General features: G+C 43.0%; 1 pseudogene; it reads left to right on the top strand.

Moving 5' to 3' along the window:
• LOC111953339 (parathyroid hormone 2 receptor-like) overlaps nucleotides 1-22,078 on the top strand; it is a 35,697-nt pseudogene extending 13,619 nt beyond the window's left edge.
• The last annotated feature ends 400 nt before the right edge of the window (nucleotides 22,079-22,478 follow it).

The following is a 22,478-nucleotide window of genomic DNA, read 5'->3' on the forward strand; positions in this document are numbered from 1 at the left end:
GGTTTACATACACTTAGGTTGGAGTCATTAAAACTAGTTTTTCAACCACTCCACAAATTTCTTGTTAACAAACTATAGTTTTGGCAAGTCGGTTAGGACATCCTCTGTGTGTATGACACAAGTAATTTTTCCAAGAATTGTTTACAGACAGATTATGTCACTTATAATTCACTGTATCACAATTTCAGGGGGTCAGAAGTTTACATGCACTAAGTTGACTGTGCCTTTAAACAGCTTGGAAAATTCCAGAAAATTATGTCATGGCTTTAGAAGCTTCTGATAGGCTAATTGACATCATTTGAGTCAATTTGGAGGTGTACCTGTGGATGTATTTCAAGGCCTACTTCAAACTCAGTGCTCTTGCTTGACATCATGGGAAAATCAAAAGAAATCAGCCAAGACCTCAGAAAAAACATTGTAGACCTCCACAAGTCTGGTTCATCTTGGGAGCAATTTCCAAACGCATGAAGGTACCACGTTCATCTGCGCACAAACAATAGTACGCAAGTATAAACACCATGGGACCACGCAGCCGTCATACCGCTCAGGAAGGAGACGCGTGCAAATCAATCCCAGACAACAACAAAAGGACCTTGTGAAGATGCTGGAGGAACGGTGCAAAAGTATCTATATCCACAGTAAAACGAGTCCTATATCAACATAACCTGAAAGGCCGCTCAGCAAGGAAGAAGCCACTGCTCCAAAACCGCCATAAAAATCCAGACTACGGTTTGCAACTGCACATGGGGACGAAGATCGTACTTTTGAGAAATGTCCTCTGGTCTGATGAAACAAAAATTGAACTGTTTGGCCATATTGACCATCGTTATGTTTTGGAGGGAAAAGGGGGAGGCTTGTAAGCCAGTAGAACACCATCCCAACTGTGAAGCACGGGGGCAGCATCATGTTGTAGGGGGGGTTTGCTGCAAGGAGGACTGGTGCACTTCACAAAATTGATGGCGTAATGAGGAACAAAATGATTTGGATATATTGAAGCAACATCTCAAGACATCAGTCAGGAAGTTAAAGCTGTCGCAAATGGTCTTCAAATGGACAATGACCCGAAGCATACTTACAAAGTTGTGGCAAAATGGCTTAAGGACAACAAAGTTAACGTATTGGAGTGGCCATCACAAAAGCCCTGACCTCAATCCTATAGAAATGTGTGGGCAGAACTGAAAAAGCGTGTGCAGGCAAGGAGGCCTACAAACCTGACTCAGTTACACCAGCTCTGTCAGGAGAATGGGCCAACATTAACACTTATGTGGAAGCTTGTGGAAGGCTACCCGAAACGTTTGACCCAAGTTAAACAATTTAAAAGCAATGCTACCAAATACTAATTGAGTGGATGAAACTTCTGACCCACTGGGAATGTGATGAAAGAAATAAAAGCTGAAATAAATTATTCTCTCTACTATTATTCTGACATTTCACATTCTTAAAATAAAGTGGTGATCCTAACTGACCTACGACAGGGAATTTTACTCAGATTCAATAGTTTAAAACTGAGTTTAAATGTATTTGGCTAAGGTGTATGTAAACTTCCGACTTCAACTGTATATGTATTAACAGTACATTTCCAAAATCCTCTCAACACAATAAACTATGTTTGAATGCCAAAAACAAAAATGTCGATGCCTAGAATTTATCTCTAGGTTTCTACCTAGGTTTCTTCCTTCTAGGTAGTTTTTCTTAGCCACTGTCCTTTTGCTACTGCTTTGCTTACTCTTTGAGGTTTAGGCTGGGTAAAGCGCTTTGTGACAACTGCTGATGTAAAAGGGTTTTATAAAATGTATTTCATTGATTGAATATATTGATTGTTGAGCCTTGAGTGTTTTACCCCTGTCTGCCTGCCATGCAGACGCCTCCACTGCACTAGGAACTACATCCACATGCACCTGTTCATGTCCTTCATGCTGCGTGCCGTCAGCATCTTTGTCAAAGACAAGGTGGTCCACACCAACGGAGGTCTGCAGGAATTTGACACAGCGCTCATGGACAACTACAAGACCATCTCTGCTATGCCCCTTGACAACTCCCAGTTTGTGAGTACAGTGATGTTCTTCCCTTCAACTTCAAGGTCAGTTTGTTTGTTGTATGACATGCGCTTAAAAGCTTGCTCTCAAGTGTCAGCAACATAGGGGGGTCGAAAAATACACATCGAAAACAAGACATCGAAAATCTAAATCACATCAAATGTTATTGGTGGCATACACATATTTAGCCAGATGTTATTGCGGGTGTAGCGAAATGCTTGTGTTCCTAGCTCCAATAGTGTAGTAATATCTAGCAATACACAACAATACACACACATTTAAAAGGGAAAGAACGGAATTAAGAAATATAGAAATATTAGGGTGATCAATGAGTCCGGAGTGTAAATATACAGTGCCTTCGGCAGGTATTCATACCCCTTGACCTTTTCCACATTTTGTTACGTTACAACCTTATTCTAATTTTGTTTTTTTATGCATCAGCAATCTGCACACAATACCCCATAATAGACATTTTTGCACATTTTTATACAGAATTAAAAACTGAAATATCACATTTACATAAGTATTCAGACCCTTTGATGTGAGACTTGAAATTGAGCTCAGGTGCATCCATTGATCATCCTTAAGATGTTTCTACAACTTGATTGAAGTCCCCCTGTGGTAGATTCAAATGATTTGACATGATTTGGAAAGACATACACCTGTCTATATAAGGTCCCACAGTTGACAGTGCATGTCAGAGCAAGAAACCAAGCCATGAGGTCCAAGGAATTGTCCGTAGAACTCCAAGACAGGACGTGTCGAGGCACTGATCTGGGGAAGGGTACCAAAAAAAGCCTGCAGCATTGTAGGTCCACAAGATCACAGTGGCCTCCATAATTCTTAAATGGAAGAAGTTTGTAACCACCAAGACTCTTCCTAGAGCTGAGCAATCAGGGGAGAAGGACCTTGTCAGAGATGTGACCAAGAACCCGATGGTTACTCTGACAGTGCTCTAGAGTTCCTCTGTGTAGATGGGAGAACCTTCCAGGGGGACAACCATCTCTGCAGCACTCCACCAATCAGGCCTTTATTGTAGAGTGGCCAGACGGAAGCAACTCCTGAGTAAAAGGCACATGACAGCCCGCTTGGAGTTTGCCAAAACGCATCTAAAGACTCTCAAGCCATGAGAAACAAGATTCTCTGGTCTGACAAAACCAAGATTGAACTCTTTGGCCTGAATGCCAAGCGTCAAAGTCTGGAGGAAACCTGGCACCATCCCTATGGTGAAGCATGGTGGTGGCTGCATCATGCTGTGGGGGTGTTTTGGGGGTGTTTTTCAGAGGCAGGTACTGGGAGAGTAGTCAGGATCGAGGCAAAGATGAATGGAGCAAAGTACAGACAGATTCTCAATGAAAACCTACTTCAGGTTCACCTTCCGAAGGTTCACCTTCCAACAGGTCAATGACCCTAAGCACACAGCCAAGACAACGCAAGAGTTGTTTCGGGGCAAGTCTCTGAATGTCCTTGAGTGGCCCAGCCAGAGCCCGGACTTGAACCCGATCGAACACCTCTGGAGAGACCTGAAAATAACTGTGCAGCAACGCTCCCCATCCAACCTGACAGAGCTTGAGAGGATCTGCAGAGAAGAATGGGAGAAATTCCCCAAATACAGGTGTGACTTGAGCCTGTAAATGGTCTGAATACCTACACTACTGTTCAAAAGTTTGGGGTCACTTAGAATTCTCATTGTTTTCCATGAAAACATACATGAAATGAGTTGAGGGTATGGCATGGCGTTGCAAAATGGAGGGATAGCCTTCCTTCTTCAAGATCCCTTTTACCCTGTACAAATCCCCCACTTTACCACCACCAAAACACCCCCAGACCATCACATTGCTTCCACCATGCTTGACAGATGGCGTCAAGCACTCCTCGAGCATCTTTTCATGTTTTCTGCTTCTCACGAATGTTCTTCTTTGTGATCCGAACACTTCAAACTTAGATTTGTCTGTCCATAACACTTCTTTCCAATCTTCCACTGTCCAGTGTCTGTGTTCTTTTGCCCATCTTAATATAATTTTTTTATTGTCCAGTCTAAGAAAGGGCTTTTTCTTTGCAACTCTGCCTAGAAGACCAGCAAGACCAAAACGACCTCTTCAATGTTGACGTTGAGACTGGTGTTTTGCTGGTACTATTATTATTATTATTATTACCCCAATTTCGTGGTATCCAATTGGTAGTTAGTCTTGTCTCATCGCTGCAACTCCCGTACAGACTCGGGAGAGGCGAAGATCGAGAGCCGTGCGTCCTCCGAAACACAACCCATCCAAGTCGCACTGCTTCTTGACACAATACCCACTTAACCCGGAAGCCAGCCGCACCAATATGTCAGAGGAAACACCGTACACCTGGCTACCGTGTCAGCATGCACTGCGCCACAGGAGTCACTAGTGCGCGATGGGACAAGGACATCCCTGCTGGCCAAACCTTCCCCTAACCCGGACGACGCTGGACCAGTTGTGCGCCGCCCCATGGATCTCCCGGTCGCGGCCGGCTGCGACAGAACCTGAACTCAAACCCAGAATCTCTAGTGGCACAGCCTTAGACCACTGCGCCACTCGGAAGGCCTTTGCGGGTACTATTTAATGAAGCTGCCAGTTGAGGACTTGTGAAGCATCTGTTTCTCAAACTAGACAGTTGAATGTACTTGTCCTCTTGCTCAGTTGTGCACCGGGGTCTCCCACTCTTTCTATTCTGGCTAGAGCCAGTTGCACTGTTCTGTGAAGGGAGTAGTACACAGCGGTGTACGGGATCTTCACTTTCTTGGCAATTTCTCACATGGAATAGCCTTCATTTCTCTAAACAAGAATAGATTGACGAGTTTCAGAAGAAAGTTATTTGTTACTGGCCATTTTGAGCCTGTAATCGAACCCACAAATGCTGATCCTCCAGATACTCAACTAGTCTAAAGAAGGCCAGTTGTGTTGCTTCTAAATCAGCACAACAGTTTTCAGCTGTGCTAACATCATTGAAAAAGGGTTTTCTAATGATCAATTAACTTTTTCAAATGATAAACTTGGATTAGCTAACACAACGTGCCATTGGAACACAGGAGTGATGGTTGCTGAAAATGGGCCTCTGTACGCTTATGTAGATATTCCATAAAAGATCAGCCGTTTCCAGCTACAATAGTCATTTACAACATAAATTTTTGAACTACTTTTATACTGTAACATCAATTTTATGTTACTTTAATGGACAAGAAATGTGCTTTTCTTTCAAAAACAAGGACATTTCTAAGTGACCCCAAACTTTGAACGGTAGTGTATGTGAATTTGATATTTCCGTTTTTTATGTTTTATAAAATGGTAAACATTTCTAAACTTGTTTTTGCGTTCCGATTTATGGGGTATTGTGTGTAGAAAAAAACGATTTAATCAATTTTAGAATAAGGGTTTAACCTAACAAAATGTGGAAAAAGTCAAGGGGTCTGAATACTTTCCCGAAGGCTGTGTGTGTGTGTGGTGTGTGTGGTGTGTGTGTGTGTGTGTGTGTGTGTGTGTGTGTGTGTGTGTGTGTGTGTGTGTGTGTGTGTGTGTGTGTGTGTGTGTGTGTGTGTGTGTGTGTGGTGTATATATATACTGAACATAAATATAAACACAACATGTAAAGTGTTGGTCCCATGTTTCATGAGCTGAAATAAAAGATCTCAGAAGTTTTCCATACGCACAAAAATCTTATTTCTCCCAAATGTTGTGCACAAATTTGTTTACATCTCTGTTAGTGAGCATTTCTCATTTGCCAAGATAATCCATCCACTTGTGGCATATCAAGAAGCTGATTAAATAGCATGATCATTACACAGGTGCACTTTGTGCAGGGGACAATAAAAGGCCACTCTAAAATGTGCAGTTTTGTCACACAACACACTGCCACAGATGTCTCAAGTTTTGAGGGAGTGTGCAATTGGCATGCTGACTGCAGGAGTGTCCACCAGAGCTGTTGCCAGAGAATTCAATGTTAATTTCTCTACCATATGCCGCTTCCAATGTAATTTTAGAGAATTTGGCAGTATGACCTACCAGTCTAACAACCGCAGACCACGTGTAACCACGCCAGCCCAGGACCTCTACCTCAGGTTTCTTCACCTGCTGGATTGTCTGAGACCAGCCACCCAGACAGCTGATGAAACTGTGGGTTTGCACAACCGAAGAATTTCTGGACAAACTGTCAGAAACCATCTCAGGGAAGCTCATCTGCGTGCTCGTCGTCCTCACCAGGGTCTTGACCTGACTGCAGTTTGGCATCGTAACCAACTTCAGTGGGCAAATACTCACCTTCAATGGACACTGGCATGCTGGAGAAGTGTGCTCTTCACGGATTAATCCCTGTTTCAACTGTACTGGGCAGATGGCAGACAGCGTGTATGGCTTTGTGTGGGTGAGCGGTTTGCTGATGTCAACGTTGTGAACAGAGTGCTCCATGGTGGTGGGGTTATTGTACGGGCAGGAATAAGCTACAGATAACGAACACTATTGACAATCGATGACAATTTTAATGCGCAGCCATATCATGACGAGATACTGAGGCCCATTGTCGTGCCATTCATCCGCTGGTATCACCTCATGTTTCAGCATGGTAATGCACGCCCCCCATGTCGCAAGGATCTGTACATCATTCCTGAAAGCTGAAAATGACCCAGTTCTTCCATGGCCTGCATACTCACCAGGCATGTCACCCATTGAGCATGTTTGGGATGCTCAGGATCGATGTGTACAACAGCATCTTCTAGTTCTCCTTCGCACAGCCATTGACGAGGAATGGAAGAACATTCCACAGGCCACAATCAACAGCCTGATCAACTCTATGCGAATGAGATGTGTCGCACTGCACGAGGCAAATGGTGGTCACACCAGATACTGATTGATTTCTGATCCACGCCCCTAATTTTTTTTTTTTAAGGTATCTGTGACCAACAGATGCATATCTGAATTACCAGTCATGTGAAATCCATAGTTTAGGGCCTAATGAATTTATTTCAGTTGACTGATTTCCATATATGAACAGTAACTCAGTAAAATGATTGCATGTTGCATTTATATTTTTGTTCTGTGTGTGTGTATATATGTATATGATGACATGTATAGACATTACGGATAGAATAGTATTTGTACAGCAATAGTTAAATAGGATAGGCCTTGACTAGAATACAGTATACATATGAAGTGGGTAAAACAGTATGTAAACATTATTCAAGTGACCGGTGTTCAATTTCTATGTACTGTACATAGGGCATCAGCCACTAAGGTGCAGGGTTGAGTAACCGGGTGGTAGCCGGTTAGTGACAGTGACTAAAGTTCAGGGTAGGTTACTGGGCGGAGGCCGGTTAGTGGTGACTATTTAACAGTCTGATAGCCTTGAGATAGAAGATGTTTTTCAGTCTCTCGGTCCCAGTTTGGATGCACCTGTATTGACCTCGCCTTCTGGATGGTAGCGGGGTGAACAGGCTGTGGCTCGGGTGGCTGAGGTCCTTGATGATCTTCTTGGCCTTCCTGTGACACCGGGTGCTGTAGGTGTCCTGGAGGGCAGGCAGTGTGCTCCCAGTGATGCGCTGGGTAGACCGCAGCACCCTCTGGAAAGCCCTGTGGTTGRGGYCGGTGCAGTTGCCGTACCAGGCGGTGATACAGCCCAACTGGATGCTCTCAATAGTGCATCTGTAAAAGTTTGCGAGGCTTTTAGGGGCTAAGCCAAATTTCTTCAGCCTCCAGAAGAACTGTCTGTCTCTGTGGGTGGACCACTTCAACCTCAGGAGGCTGAAGAAATTCGGCTTGTCACCAAAAGCACTCACAAACTTCTACAGATGCACAATCGAGAGCATCCTGTCGGGCTGTATCACCGCCTGGTACGGCAACTGCTCCGCCCACAACCGTAAGGCTCTCCAGAGGGTAGTGAGGTCTGCAGAACGCATCACCGGGGGCAAACTACCTGCCCTCCAGGACACCTACACCACCCGATGTCACAGGAAGGCCATAACTCCTGTCTCTTATACACATCTAGATGTGTATAAGAGACCGGGGACCGAGAGACTGAAAAACAGCTTCTATCTCAAGGCCATCAGACTGTTAAACAGCCACCACTAACATTTAGCGGCTGCTGCCAACATACTGACTCAACTCCAGCCACTTTAAAAATGGGAATTGATGGAAATTATGTAAAAATGTACCACTAGCCACTTTAAACAATGCCACTTAATATAATGTTTACATACCCTACATTACCCATCTCATATGTATATACTGTACTCTATATCATCTACTGCATCTTGCCATCTTTATGTAATACATGTACCACTAGCCACTTTAAACTATGCCACTTTATGTTTACATACCCTACCTCATATGTATATACCTTATTTTTTCCATCTACTGCATCTTGCCTATGCCGTTCTGTACCACCACTCATTCATATATCTTTATGTACATATTCTTTATCCCTTTACACTTGTGTGTGTGTATAAGGTAGTAGTTGTGGAATTGTTAGGTTAGATTACTTGTTGGTTATTACTGCATTGTCGGAACTAGAAGCACAAGCATTTCGCTACACTCGCATTAACATCTGCTAACCATGTGTATGTGACTAATAAAATTTGATTTAATTTTTGATTTGATTTCAGATTGTCAGTGATGTGTACAGCGAGGAACTTTTCACCTTCTCCACTGCGGCACCATCGATGTGAATGGGGGTGTGCTCCCTCTGCTGTCTCCTGAAGTCCACGATCAGCTCCTTCGTTTTGTTGACTTTGATGGAMAGGTTATTTTCTAGGCACCACTCCGCCAGGGCCCTCACCTCCTCCCTGTAGACTGTCTCGTCGTTGTTGGTAATCAGGCCTACCACTGTTGTGTCGTAAGCAAACTTGATGATTAAGTTGGAGATGTGCTTAGCCACGCAGTCATGGGTGAACAGGGAGTACAGGAGGGATCTGAGCAAGCACCCTTGTGGAGCCCCTGTGATGAGGATCAGCATAGTGGAGGTGTTGTTGCCTACCGTTAGGAAGTCCAGGACCCAGTTACACAGGGTTCAGACCCAGGGCCCCAATCTTAATGATGAGCTTAGAGGGTACTATGGTGTTGAAGGCTGAGCTGTAGTCAATGAACAGCATTCTTACATAGGTATTCCTCTTGTCCAGCTGGGAGAGGGCAGCGTGCAGGCGATTGCGTCATCCGTGGATCTATTGTTGCTGTATGCAAATTGCAGTGGGTCTAGGGTGTCGGGTAATGTGGAGGTGATATGTGTTCCTTCACTAGACTGCACTTCATAATGGCAGAAGCGACTGCTACAGGGCGATAGTCAATTGTGTTGTTTCCCGTGATTCGTTTATTTTGGTACTCTGATTATCAGCTGTAGTCAAACACGTGAGTCCGGAAAGACAATTCTCTTCAGTGTGCAGTGACTTCATCCTAGCGTATGAAATGAAATCCTGGCTTTTACAGCATACATTTTTAGAAATGTCACGTACTATAAATCTTTCTGTTTTTGTAAACCCAATCAGAGTACTATTTAGAATGCAGGTAGGGGTATTCAGACAGGCCCAGAGAATTTTTCCCATATTTTTTATCTTTATTTCGACAGTTCAGAATGTAGATGTACTGTGGATGTATAGTTTGTGGAGGGGAGAAAGTGGCTGGGGCGGGGATTGAAACCCATGTCACGCCTATGCGTGCATGGTCGATTGCAGCACCACCCCTGCTCCACGCTGCTACACGTAACCAACGTCTTCGATAATGTTGACGACCTTGCGGTGGCAACGCCATATGACTTCAATGAAAAACAACACTGCATCAGTCATCTTCTGTGTCGTCCTCATAATCCTCAGCTTGAACTGAACTTTATCAACAGTCTGTTCGTACCGTTTGTCATACTGTGAGTCTAAGCTTAGTGGGAAATTACTGGGAAAAGAGGATCAACGGTTGAGAATGTCATGTACGTGAAGACCTCGGTTGCTCTTTTCCTGTATGTCAGGATATCCCCAGGCAGGCGGCAATTTCCTCTATACAAATATCTCCATCACGACAGACCAACATCAGGGACAGAGAATAATATTCAATGGTTTTTCTTTTCCCAGAACTTAATTTGTATTACTAGAAAAACATACTATTTAATTAACTATCTAGTTTGTATTACTAGAAAAATATGATTTACTCAGCAGGTAAATCATGACAATAATAATACAGATGTGTCTATTTGTGTATAGATGAAAAAACATCTGTTTGCAGCTTAAACTGTAGGCACCAACACATCTGATATCCATGCTACGACTAATAATTCAATCAGTCGGGATATGTTTTGCGGTCACAAAGCATTCTGTGGGGTTCATCTTGTGGGGCTAGGCTAACAATCACTACCTTTCATTTGTGCTTTATTGATAGATAGATTAGAGTGGGAGATAGGTGACGAGGAGGAGACACAGTGAGAAGGGAGCATGCCGGTATGCGTATGGACCTGAAAGTGTTACCACTGGACCACAGCTCTGCACTACAGGGTGTTTTTAACAAGCTGTTGTTTTTACCAGGTTGGATGCAAGATCACTGTGTTGCTCTTCATTTACTTCCTGGCAACCAATTACTACTGGATCCTAGTAGAAGGGCTGTACCTCCACAGCCTCATTTTCATGGCCTTCTACTCGGACACCAAATACCTGTGGGGCTTTACCCTGATTGGATGGGGTGAGCTGCTCTGCCATCTTAGATACGCATGCAGTCACCAAATCACAACAGCGCTCATGTTGTTGACGGCTGTTATTCAAAATAGGAAAAGCACTCAGACAGACGAGTTTGCTTGTTGCAGGTGCGTGGGACTAGTTTTATATCTTAAAAGAAGAAGAAAAAATCCCACTGCCCTTGCCAGTATCAATTTAATTTCTTAAATAAGTGTACTGAATCTTGTAAGATCTTGAGACGGCAGTAAGCAATCATTGTCCTCTCTAATTTCAGGTGTCCCTGCTCTCTTCGTCGCCGCCTGGGCTGTTGTCCGGGCAACGCTGGCAGACGCACGGTGGGTGAGAGTGACGCTCAACTTCCTCCTTCACCTACCATCTTCCACAGACACCTCCAGCAACACACTTTAAGTGGAGGAGCCCAGCATAGCATGCAGGAGCCTGTTGAGCAACTCTGTGCATCAGCTGTCTAGGCTGCCCACAATCATCTGGTTTGGAAATAGGATCTCTCAAGGTGTTTTTGTTCAGCGGCAGAACAACAGATTTTTACCTTGTCAGCTCAGGGATTCGATCCAGCAACCTTTCGGTTACTGGCCCAACGTTCTAACCACCAGGCTACCTGCCACCTCAGTACTCTTGTTCTCATTCACAGTCAGTGGCCTACTTGCCTTAATGTTGCAGCTGCACACCTTTGACATGACACCATTACACTTTTTTTAGCCTCTTCTCACAGCCATTGTGTGTGCGGAGCGCCCTGAGACTGGCAAGAGAGACTACACTTTTGTTGCACGACGACATACTGTTTTGAGAGCAGTAAGGAACTCCTGCAGTACAAATGTACTCTAATCTCTCTCTCGCTCTTTCTCTCTCTTTCTCTCTCTCTTTTTCTCTCTCTCTCTCTCTCTTAACAGATGCTGGGAGTTAAGTGCGGGTAATATTAAATGGATCTATCAAGTTCCCATCCTTACAGCCATTGGTGTAAGTGACTTCAATTGCAGTAAAAACATGATAATGCCTCTCCCCAATTCATCAATCATAGCCAATGAGGCGAGAATCCGGTAGTTTGCATCCATTACTAGAAGGTTGCATTGCTGACTCTTATCTTGATTTTTTTGTGTGTGTGTTTTATTCTCTATTCATGATTCATGTTCAAGTTTTAGCAACTTTGGTCAAGCTTATATCTTAGTTTGCTCTGCACAACTTCACACCTGGAGTCTCTGGGCGAAGTCCTTATTTCGGGAGATAAAGTAAAGAAATTAAATCAAGACAAATAAGAGAGAAGTTGAAAGCCTGATGCTAAAAACTGCTGGCATACAAGTGCTGACAAGTGATGGTCCTGGTGGCTTTTATCATGCATAAGCTATTTACTGTAGCTCCCAGACTGTAACTCTTGTTATGTATAATACTCTTGAAGAACTCAAATCCAAAGAGAGGATTTCATCTGCTTTTCTCCGGGCCAGAAGCTTTCTCTCTGCCCCTTGGAAGAGTGGAGTGACACCTTGCTCCCTGGTGTATACCTGTCCCTGCTCCCTAGTGGCCTAGTGACTCCCTAGTGTACAGTATACCTGTCCCCTACTTGAGTACCTAAGCCAAGTGTATACCTTCCCCTGTCTGCTCTTAGTCAGCCACCAACACTCTCAAACTGACACCACTGACTCAGTCTCAGCAGAGATACATACATTTGCATCTCCTTCAATACTATTGCTCTTAACCTCCCACATGAGGTGGACTAAGGACTTAGGTTCTCCTAATGAAATCAAAGTGGACTACAGGCCTTGTCTTTCAATTCAAATGTAATCTCATCCAAACCTTTGATGGTACAAGTTCAATGATACCATGGTAGAAATGTCATGATTAGAGATAACGGTGAGGGTTTTCATTTGATATGCTGTGTATCGATGCCCAGAATCTTGTTTTTTTTTTTTTTTTTTCTCTTGAGACCAAAATGACAGAGGGGGAGACAGGCAGGTGGGATTCACAGATTAAAGGGTTAGAGTGGGGATTGAAACCCGGTATCCGGTGGGGAGAGGAATATGTGTCTAAGCCGGGAGCTAGGCCACAGGCACTCCACAATTCGTTTTTCTATCCAGACTCCTGAGTGAGAATGCCAAAGCAGTGGGTCAGACCTTTGAAATGATGTGCTGATAGAGCCTCTCCTTATAGTATTATTAGTGGGTTTAGTTCAGTAGGAGGAGTTTCAGAGGACTGACTGACCCGGCTGACATCTACTCCTCAGGGCCCTAGTGTAGATCCAGACAGTCAGACGGTGTGGACCAGAGTGAATCAGAGTGCAGCTGCAGGCTAATCCTTCAGTTCCCGCTGTCTCTTTCATATTTTATCTGTGAGGAAGTGCTACATAAGAATAATATATTTGATTTGGTTTTCTAGAAATCCTGGTTGGATTTCATGTTATTTGATTCCTGCATGTGTCAGTTCTGGTCCATGACAATACATTTGGATTTACAGTATTTGGACCTTTAAGAACATTGATGCAATGACACAATCTGACCATGTCACCTACAGAACGGTAGGCCTACTACAATGAGACAATCGGACCGTGTCACCTACAGAATGGTAGGCCTACTATAATGAGCAGTGAATCATGCTTGCTTTTTTTTGTTTTTCAGCTCAACTTTATTTTGTTTGTGAATATTGTGCGAGTGCTGGCCACAAAAATCAGAGAGACGAATGCTGGGAGATATGACACTCGGAAGCAATGCAGGTAGGGTTGGTGTTTCTTTAATGCCATGTTGCTTTAGTCAATCTTATTTATGTGATTTTGTGGGAAAAAACATTAGATAGTGTAAATACCACTTTTCATTAAATTTGCAGTTTATAGAAATAGCTTATTCTAAATGTGCCTTTGATGAGTTTAATCATTTTTCTTTTATATTCATGATCCATGTGTTTGCAAACCTTTCACGTCATTTACTCAGGCTTAGGATACAGGTTATGAATTTAGGGCAGGTTAATCTGTGTCTGAAACTCTGATGAAGGCAGCGTAGCTGTCGAAATGTTATTTATTAAATGTATTGCATCGTAGCCATGAGATACAGTAATGCATCTTTTCAACCACATGGAAACCAGGTTTTTGATGCCATTCCATTGAATCCATTCCAGCCATTATCAAGAGCCGTCCTCCCCTCAGCAGCCTCCACCGGTCTAATCTAATCTTGAGCATATTAAACCCAGTTGTGGGCATCAGGTATCCTAGCGGTTAAGACCGTTGGGTCAGTAACCGTTTCGGGAGTGAACAGTCCATGCATGGCTGGGGTGAGTGGGTCCTTGATGATGGTGCTGGACTTCCTGACTACTCTGTTCATTGCAGAGGTTGCCAGCTCATTGTCCCAGCTGCGGTGTTTGTACATGCTCTTCTCATATCTAAGTGCTAGACATATTTTGACATGCTGTGAAGCCATCCCTATAGGGCTGCCTGAGTCTTTGTTTAATTCCCACTTATGTCTGGGGTAATGTGTTGGTTGGCAGCTCTGTGCCAAGGCTGAAGGCTGAGGGGGTAACACTCCTGTCAGTCATTAGTGAACAGACACAACAACGGACAATACTTCAGATCCACGTTGTGTCTTGAGCCGCTCCATTCTCGCAGGTGTAGATAGGATTAACACTGAATAGGCTCTGGTCAAAAGTAGTGCACAATATAGGGAATATGGTGCCATTTGGGATGCAGACTTTGTTTTTCCTCTTGCTCTCTGTGACTCTCTTTCTCTAGCCGTGATTTATTCCATAAAAAAACTACTGAGCGTCTTCAAACAATTTAGATGCAAACGTTGGCTCGATATTGATACTAACGTTGCAGATTGTAATGTGTAATCTTCCTTGGCTATTGACATTTGTATCACAAATCTGTTGAGGGGGATTGTTTTTGGAAAGTGCACAAATGCACAAGGGAGCAGTGCTTGACTTGGGCCGGAGCTCACCGGAGCGGAGTACCGGCACCTCGAATGTTCTACTGCTTGAGCTCCTGTTCCTCTTATATTAACTCAAACTTATTGCAGAACATGTAGCTAAATGTAAACAGTACCGGCACCCAAAATGAGTACCAGCATATATTTCAGTCCAAGTCAAGCACTGCAAGGGACTGTCAGATAAAGATGGCTGCCAAGAAATTCTATTATTTTAGCTCGATGCCAGCTGCATGTGGTATTTTCCATCCTGTCCCTCTCAAACTCCATCACCACCACATGCACTTTTACAGACCCATGTCAAATGCACTTTTCCAGACACATATCACATATTTTACCAGACACATATCACATGCACTTTTCCAGACACATATCACATGCACTTTTCCAGACACATATCACATGCACTTTTCCAGACACATATCACATACTTTACCAGACACATATCAAATGCACTTTTCTAGACACATATCACATGCACTTTTCCAGACACATATCCCATGCACTTTACCAGACTTTTCTCATATAGCCTACTGCAGGGGTGTCAAACTCAATTCCTGGAGGTCAGAGTGTCTGCGGGTTTTCTCTCCCTCCCTTGTACTTGATTGAATTAAGGGCATTGATTAGGTAGGAACTCCCTCAGCCAGTTGTATAGGTCTTAATTGGACACACATCAAAGGAAATAACAACAATCAGCAGAAACTCTGCCTCCAGAGATTGATTTAGCAACCCCTGGCCTAATGTATTGTATTGAATAATCTCTTACCGTGTTGCAGGTCTGTTTTTTAAGATAGTTTCATTGGTGGTTTGTTTATAGTACTTTGATTGTTGTATGATGCTGCACAAGGATTCTTCAATAGAGGATTATACAGTTTTCTACTGTCTCTTTCACAGGAAACTGGCTAAGTCCACTCTAGTGCTGGTGCTGGTGTTCGGGGTTCCCTAAATAGTGTTTGTGGGCATGCCACACTCGTTCAAAGGGGTCGGATGGGAGGTCCGAATGTACTGCGGCTCTTTTTCAACTCTTTCCAGGTGCTCGTTTTCACCCCAATTGGGGTCCTTTTTTGTATTGCATGTAACTGATCTGTCGTATATTGCACATTGCTAATAGCTTTTGAACTGTAGAAAGCAATAGTGCTGAGTGATTAGTGCTTTTTGAGGTTCGGCTCATTTTCAGTTTAAATATTAAAAAAGAATCACGGTTTTTCAATGCATTTTTTTTTTACATGTATGTTTACATGAAATGCACTATGCATTAACACAGAATATTAATAAAAGCCCCATAATGGTAGTGACTGCCCATTACTTCTTATCACTTACAGTGGGAGAGACAGTATTTGATCACTGCCGATTTTATTGCAGGTTTCCTACTTACAAAGCATGTAGAGGTCTGTAATTTTTTATCATAGGTACACTTCAACTGTGAGAGACGGAATCTAAAACAAAAATCCTGAAAATCACATTATGATTTTTAACTATATTTATGCATTTTATTGCATGACATAAGTATTTGATCACCTACCAACCAGTAAGAATTCCGTCTCTCACAGACTGTTAGTTTTTCTTTAAGAAGCCCTCCTGTTCTCCACTTCATTACCTGTATTAACTGCACCTGTTTGAACTCGTTACCTGTATAAAAGCACCTGTCCACACACTCAATCAAACACTCCAACCTTCCACAATGGCCAAGACAGAGCTGTGTAAGGAATCGGGATAAAATTGTAGACCTGCACAAGGCTGGGATGGGCTACAGGACAATAGGCAAGCGACTTGGGGAGAAGGCAACAACTGTTGGCGCAATATTAGAAAATGGAAGAAGTTGAGATGACGGTCAATCACCCTCGGTCTGGGGCTCCATGCAAGATCTCACCTCGTGGGCATCAATGATCATGAGGAAGGTGAGGGATCAGCCAGAACTACGGGCAGGACTGGTCAATGACCTGAAGAGAGCTGGACCACAGTCTAAAAGAAAACCATTAGTAACACACTACGCCGTCATGGATTAAAATCCTGCAGTGTACACAAGGTCCCCCTGCTCAAGCCAGCGCATGTCCAGGCCCGTCTGAAGTTTGCCAATGACCATCTGGATGATCCAGAGGAGGAATGGGAGAAGGTCATGTGGTCTGATGAGACAAAAATAGAGCTTTTTGGTCTAAACTCCACTCGCCGTGTTTGGAAGAAGAAGAAGGATGAGTACAACCCCAAGAACACCATCCCAACCGTGAAGCATGGAGGTGGAAACATCATTCTTTGGGGATGCTTTTCTGCAAAGGGGACAGGACGACTGCACCGTATTGAGGGAGGATGGATGGGGCCATGTATCGCGAGATCTTGGCCAACAACCTCCTTCCCTCAGTAAGAGCTTGAAGGATGGGTCGTAGCTGGGTCTTCCAGCATGACAACGACCCGAAACACACAGCCAGGGCAACTAAGGAGTGGCTCCGTAAGAAGCATCTCAGGTCCTGGAGTGGCCTAGCCAGTCTCCAGATCTGAACCCAATAGAAAATCTTTGGAGGGAGCTGAAAGTCCGTATTGCCCAGGAGCCCCGAAACCTGAAGGATCTGGAGAAGGTCTGTATGGAGGAGTGGCACAAATCTCTGCTGCAGTGTGTGCAAACCTGGTCAAGAACTACAGGAAACGTATGATCTCTGTAATTGCAAACAAGGTTTCTGTACCAAATATTAAGTTCTGCTTTTCTGATGTATCAAATACTTATGTCATGCAATAAAATGCAAATTAATTACTTAAAAATTTTCTGGATTTTTGTTTTAGATTCCGTCTCTCACAGTTGAAGTGTACCTATGATCAAAATTACAGACCTCTTACATGCTTTGTAAGTAGGAAACCTGCAAAATCGCAGGTAAAATAACTTGTTCTCCCCACTGTATTAACCATCATTTATTCACATTACTTTACTTTAATAAAATTATTTGTTGTTGGGTATATTACAGTTGTTTTATTTGAATACTTTGTTATTTCATTCCAAGTCATCATCTCATCTCTATAGAGGCTGCTGCCTATGCTGTCTGACAAATCACTATTTTAGTATTTCTTCAAAGTAAATGCAGCATACGTTTATGAATGCTGAATACCAACTATCAATCACTTAGATCATGTATTTTCAGTTAGAGATACCTCGCGATGCAACTGCTCCATCCTCTTGATCATGCGTTCTTCTCTTTCTGTCTCCGGACATGTAGGCGTCCATTGGATTATGGTAATTGTAGTTAATTAGCACATTTTCTGCGTTAAACATGCCGAATATTGGCCTGTTGTAAACTACTACTACAGTTGAAGTTTACATACACTTAGGTTGGGTCATTAAAACTTGTTTTTCAACCACTCACAAAATGTATTGTTAACAAACTATAGTTTTGGCAAGTCGGTTGGATATCTACTTTGTGTATGACACAATAATTGGAAAATGACGTCAAGGCTTTAGAAGCTTCTGATAGGCTAATTGACATAATTTGAGTCAATTGGAGGTTACCTGTGGATGTATTTCAAGGCCTACCTTCAAACTCAGTGCCTCTTTGCTTGACATCATGGGGAAATCAAAAGAAATCAGCCAAGACCTCAAGAAAAAGTTGTAGACCTCAAGTCTGGTTCATCCTTGGGAGCAAGTCAAACGCCTGAAGGTACCACGTTCACGCTGTGACAAACAATAGTCATGCAATAGTAACGACAATATAACATCCATGAGCCACACAGTCGTCATACCACTCAGGAAGGAGATGCGTCTGTCGCCTAGAGATGAACGTACTTTGGTGCGAAAAGTGCAAATCAATCCCAGAACAACAGCAAAGGAGCTTGTGAAGATGCTGGAAGAAACATGTACAAAGTATCTATATCCACAGTAAAACGAGTCCTATATCGACAATAACCTGAAAGGGCGCTCAGCAAGGAAGAAGCCACGGCTCCAAAACTGCCATAAAAAAAACAGACTACGGTTTGCAACCTGCATATGCGGACAAAGTTCATACTTTTTGGAGAAATGTCCTCTGGTCTGATGAAACAAAAATAGAACTGTTTGGCCATATTGACCATCGTTATGTTTGGAGAAAAAGGGGGAGGCTTGCAAGCCGTAGAACACCTTCCAACCGTGATGCACGGGGTGGCAGCATCATGTTGTGGGGGGGCTTTGCTGCAGGAGGGACTGGTGCACTTCACAAAATAGATGGCATCACATCTCAAGACATCAGTCAGGAAGTTCAAGCTTGGTCGCAAATGGGTCTTCAAATGGACAATGACCCCAAGCATACTTCCAAAGTTGTGGCAAAATGGCTTAAGGACAACAAAGTCAAGGTATTGGAGTGGCATCACAAAGCCCCGATCTCAATCCTATAGAAAATGTGGCAGAACTGAAAACTGTCGGAGCAAGAAGCCTGAATAAATGCGAGTGACGAGCAACGGAGGACCTACAAACCTGACTCAGTTACACCAGCTCTGTCAGGAGGAATGGGCCAAAATTCACCCAACTTATTTTGGGAAGCTTGTGGAAGGCTACCCGAAATGTTTGACCCAAGTTAAACAATTTAAAGGCAATGCTACCAAATACTAATTGAGTGTATGTAAACTTCTGACCCACTGGGAATGTGATGAAAGAAATAAAAGCTGAAATAAATCATTCTGTCTACTATTATTCTGACATTTCACATTCTTAAAATAAAGTGGTGATCCTAACTGACCTAAAGACAGGGAATTTTTACTTGGATTAAGTGTCAGGAATTGTGAAAAACTGAGTTTAAATGTATTTGGCTAAGGTGTATGTAAACTTCTGACTTCAACTGTACCTACTACATTACACTGTATGGGCTTGATCTGATGTATCTCTATTCGAGAAACTACAGTGAGGAAATGTGAAATGAGCTCACAGAAAAAAACGAAATAGAATTCAAATAATTGAAATAACGTCGGTCAATTAGTTGTGTAAAAAACGAAAAATAACATACATTTTGGTTAATCGCTCAGCACTAGAAAGCAATATTGATACGATTTTAAATGTGAACATTTGAGCGTCATTGCTAAAAGGGACATTACACCTTCAATTATTTCAGATGTTTTCAGACCTCTAATGTAGTCTAATGTCAAGATCAAACCACACCTCATGACAATCTAGCTATGAATAAATTAGGATGTGTGTCAATCTTAACATGACACTACTTTTGAGTTCTGATTTGTAGAGATCCAGGGAAACGTGGAATGTTATTTTTTAAAGGAATTGTGTATAATAAAAAGATGAAAATTAGATACAGCAAAAACAAACCCCATCCATCATGTATTTGTTTTTCTCTAAGAGCTCTCTTTCCTGAGCACGTCATGTCGATATTATTCTCCAAAGGTCATGGACACCTCTCATTCGTAGAGAAGGTCACATCAATTATACTGTCAGACGGAATTGGACCTTTCAACACATGCCTCTGACCTAACTCGCTTTCACCTTTTCGCAGGGTTTCTTTGTGTCCATTATCTACTGCTACTGCAATGGAGAGGTGAGTACTATTGACCAGACCCGGCCAGAAGGTTTAAGGTCTTCTCCACTTAAACCAGAAGGTTTAAGGTCTTCTCCACTTTAAGGTCTTCTCCGCGTTCGAGAATCGATCGTGCTGGACTCTCGAATTCAACCTAAGTCACTTGTCCATTTATAAGTATAGAAGGAAGTTCTAGGAACTGACCATGATGAGAGAGCGAGAGATATGTTATTAGAACTAATGGAACTTAGTGATGTCATTTATTAGGACAATAGAACACTCATACTGTGCACAAGTGCATGCTGTGCGTACGCATTGTACCCATCAGTGATCCCCACCTTCAGGGTTTGAAGTACTGTAAGAAAATAGGCTACCAGAAAATACCCATTGTTACTACCTCATAACTTGCTGGTCAATACCAGGTAAATACCATTGTAAAAATAGTAGCTACTGTAAAATAAAGTACTACATTTCCCCCAAACTGGTGAACAACCAAGTCTATAATTTCCTCATTTATTAGTCCTCTCTGAAGCCATATACAATATTTAGGGAGTTTGGTCATTTCGATCTGAATGTTCTGAGAGCACCCCTACTCTCGTCCATGTTCGTTTGCTAAGTGATAATTGACGCTTCTGGTTTGGGCTGTTTTATTTCTGATAGCTTTTAAAACCTCTGAAAAAGTCCAGTGAAAGCGATAATGAAATTTGTTGGCACCACAAAACAATAGAAACTTTGGCATTGGCAATAATATGTATTCAAGTCTCTATAGTTTTGTGTTGTCAACTCATTTCATTGTGAATGCCAGTCGGTAAAAACGACATTTGAATTCACTACTCTGTTTTTCTTGTTTGCAGCAAGTCATTTCATTGGGAATGGTCGGAGGCATTCTTGTATTGTTACATCAATAAAGGTTTCAGGATAAAGGCTCTAACATTGCGCCCGTTCTAAAAGTTGTCAGAACTCTCCACTTTCTGCCATGACCCGTACTATAGGCTACCATACATACCATGAGCCACACAATACCACGACCTATACTGTACTATAACCTCTTGTTCTCTTCAGGTCCAGGCAGAAATCAAGAAGACCTGGACCCGCTGGAACCTGGTGTTCGACGGGAAGGGACCGGCGGCATGTGCCAACTACCGGTACGGTCTCAACCAGACCTCTACCAGTCAGCCGCAGCCGCCGGCCGTGATCTCGGGCACCTCCTCCCTATTCTCCAGCCACGTGTACCGCAGCAGCCAAGCCAGACACAGCGTCGGCACCCACATCACCTTGCCCGGCTACGTGTTCAGCAACTCTGAGGTGGATAGCCTGCCCCCATCCATCCCAGAGGAGCCAGACGAGAGAGCCAAGCAGGTGGACGACATCTCCCTCCGAGAGTCCTTACCTGTGGTAAATACCACCAGCATAGGAGAGGACTTGGAGGAGACACTGTAGAGAGAGAGAGTAGGGGGAAAGTGGGAATGTACAGCTGACAACAATTGTGTTTTATTTTTTTTGAATGACAGGACAGCGGGAAGGTAGAGCAGGAGATACACAAGAATGAGGGCCACAAACAGAAAGTGGCTGAGACCGAACTCAAGACTCAAATCCACATCGCCAAGGCAATATGTGGTTCGGAGTTGGCAGCCTTACGACTCCGGAAGATATCTTTGATGTTTTGCGGCTACTGTATATCACCATATCTTTGTCTTACGCCAGATAGCGCTTAAGATGTGCTGTTTTTTTTCTATATGGTCATTGGTTATTATTTTCATGGACTGTTATTTGTCACTTCGAGTGGTGGCTAGACAATCAGAAAGGTCTGTGGCTAAATATGGACTGGAAGTGCTGCAGCTACAGACTAGTTTGTGTCTGAGTCATTCGTAATGCTGAAGACAGTTATAGTTCCTTCAGGAAGTATTCACACCCCTTGACTTTTTCCACATTTTGTTGTATTACAACCTGAATTTAAAATTGATTAACTTTAGATTGTCACTGATCTACACACAATATCCCATAATGTCAGTGGAATTATGTTTTTAGACATTTTTACAAAATAAAGCTGAAATTTCTTAATAAGTCAATAAGTATTCAACTCCTTTGTCATGGCAAGCCTAAATAACTTCAGGAGTAAAATAATAAGTTGCATGACTACCCCATTTCTGTACCCCACAAAAACAATTATCTGTACGGTCCCTCAGTTGAGCAGTGAATTTCAAGCACAGATTCAACAACAAAGACCAGGTAGGTTTTCCAATGCCTTGCAAAGAAGGGCACCTATTGGTAGATGGGTAGAAGAAAAAAAGCAGACACTGAATATCCCTTAGTTAGGAAGGACGGCTGATGTTATTAATTACACTTTGGATGGTGTATCAATACACCCAGTCACTACAAAGACACAGGCGTCCTT

Source organism: Salvelinus sp. IW2-2015, linkage group LG27 (assembly GCF_002910315.2).
Source record: "Salvelinus sp. IW2-2015 linkage group LG27, ASM291031v2, whole genome shotgun sequence".
Classification (NCBI taxonomy): domain Eukaryota; kingdom Metazoa; phylum Chordata; class Actinopteri; order Salmoniformes; family Salmonidae; genus Salvelinus; species Salvelinus sp. IW2-2015.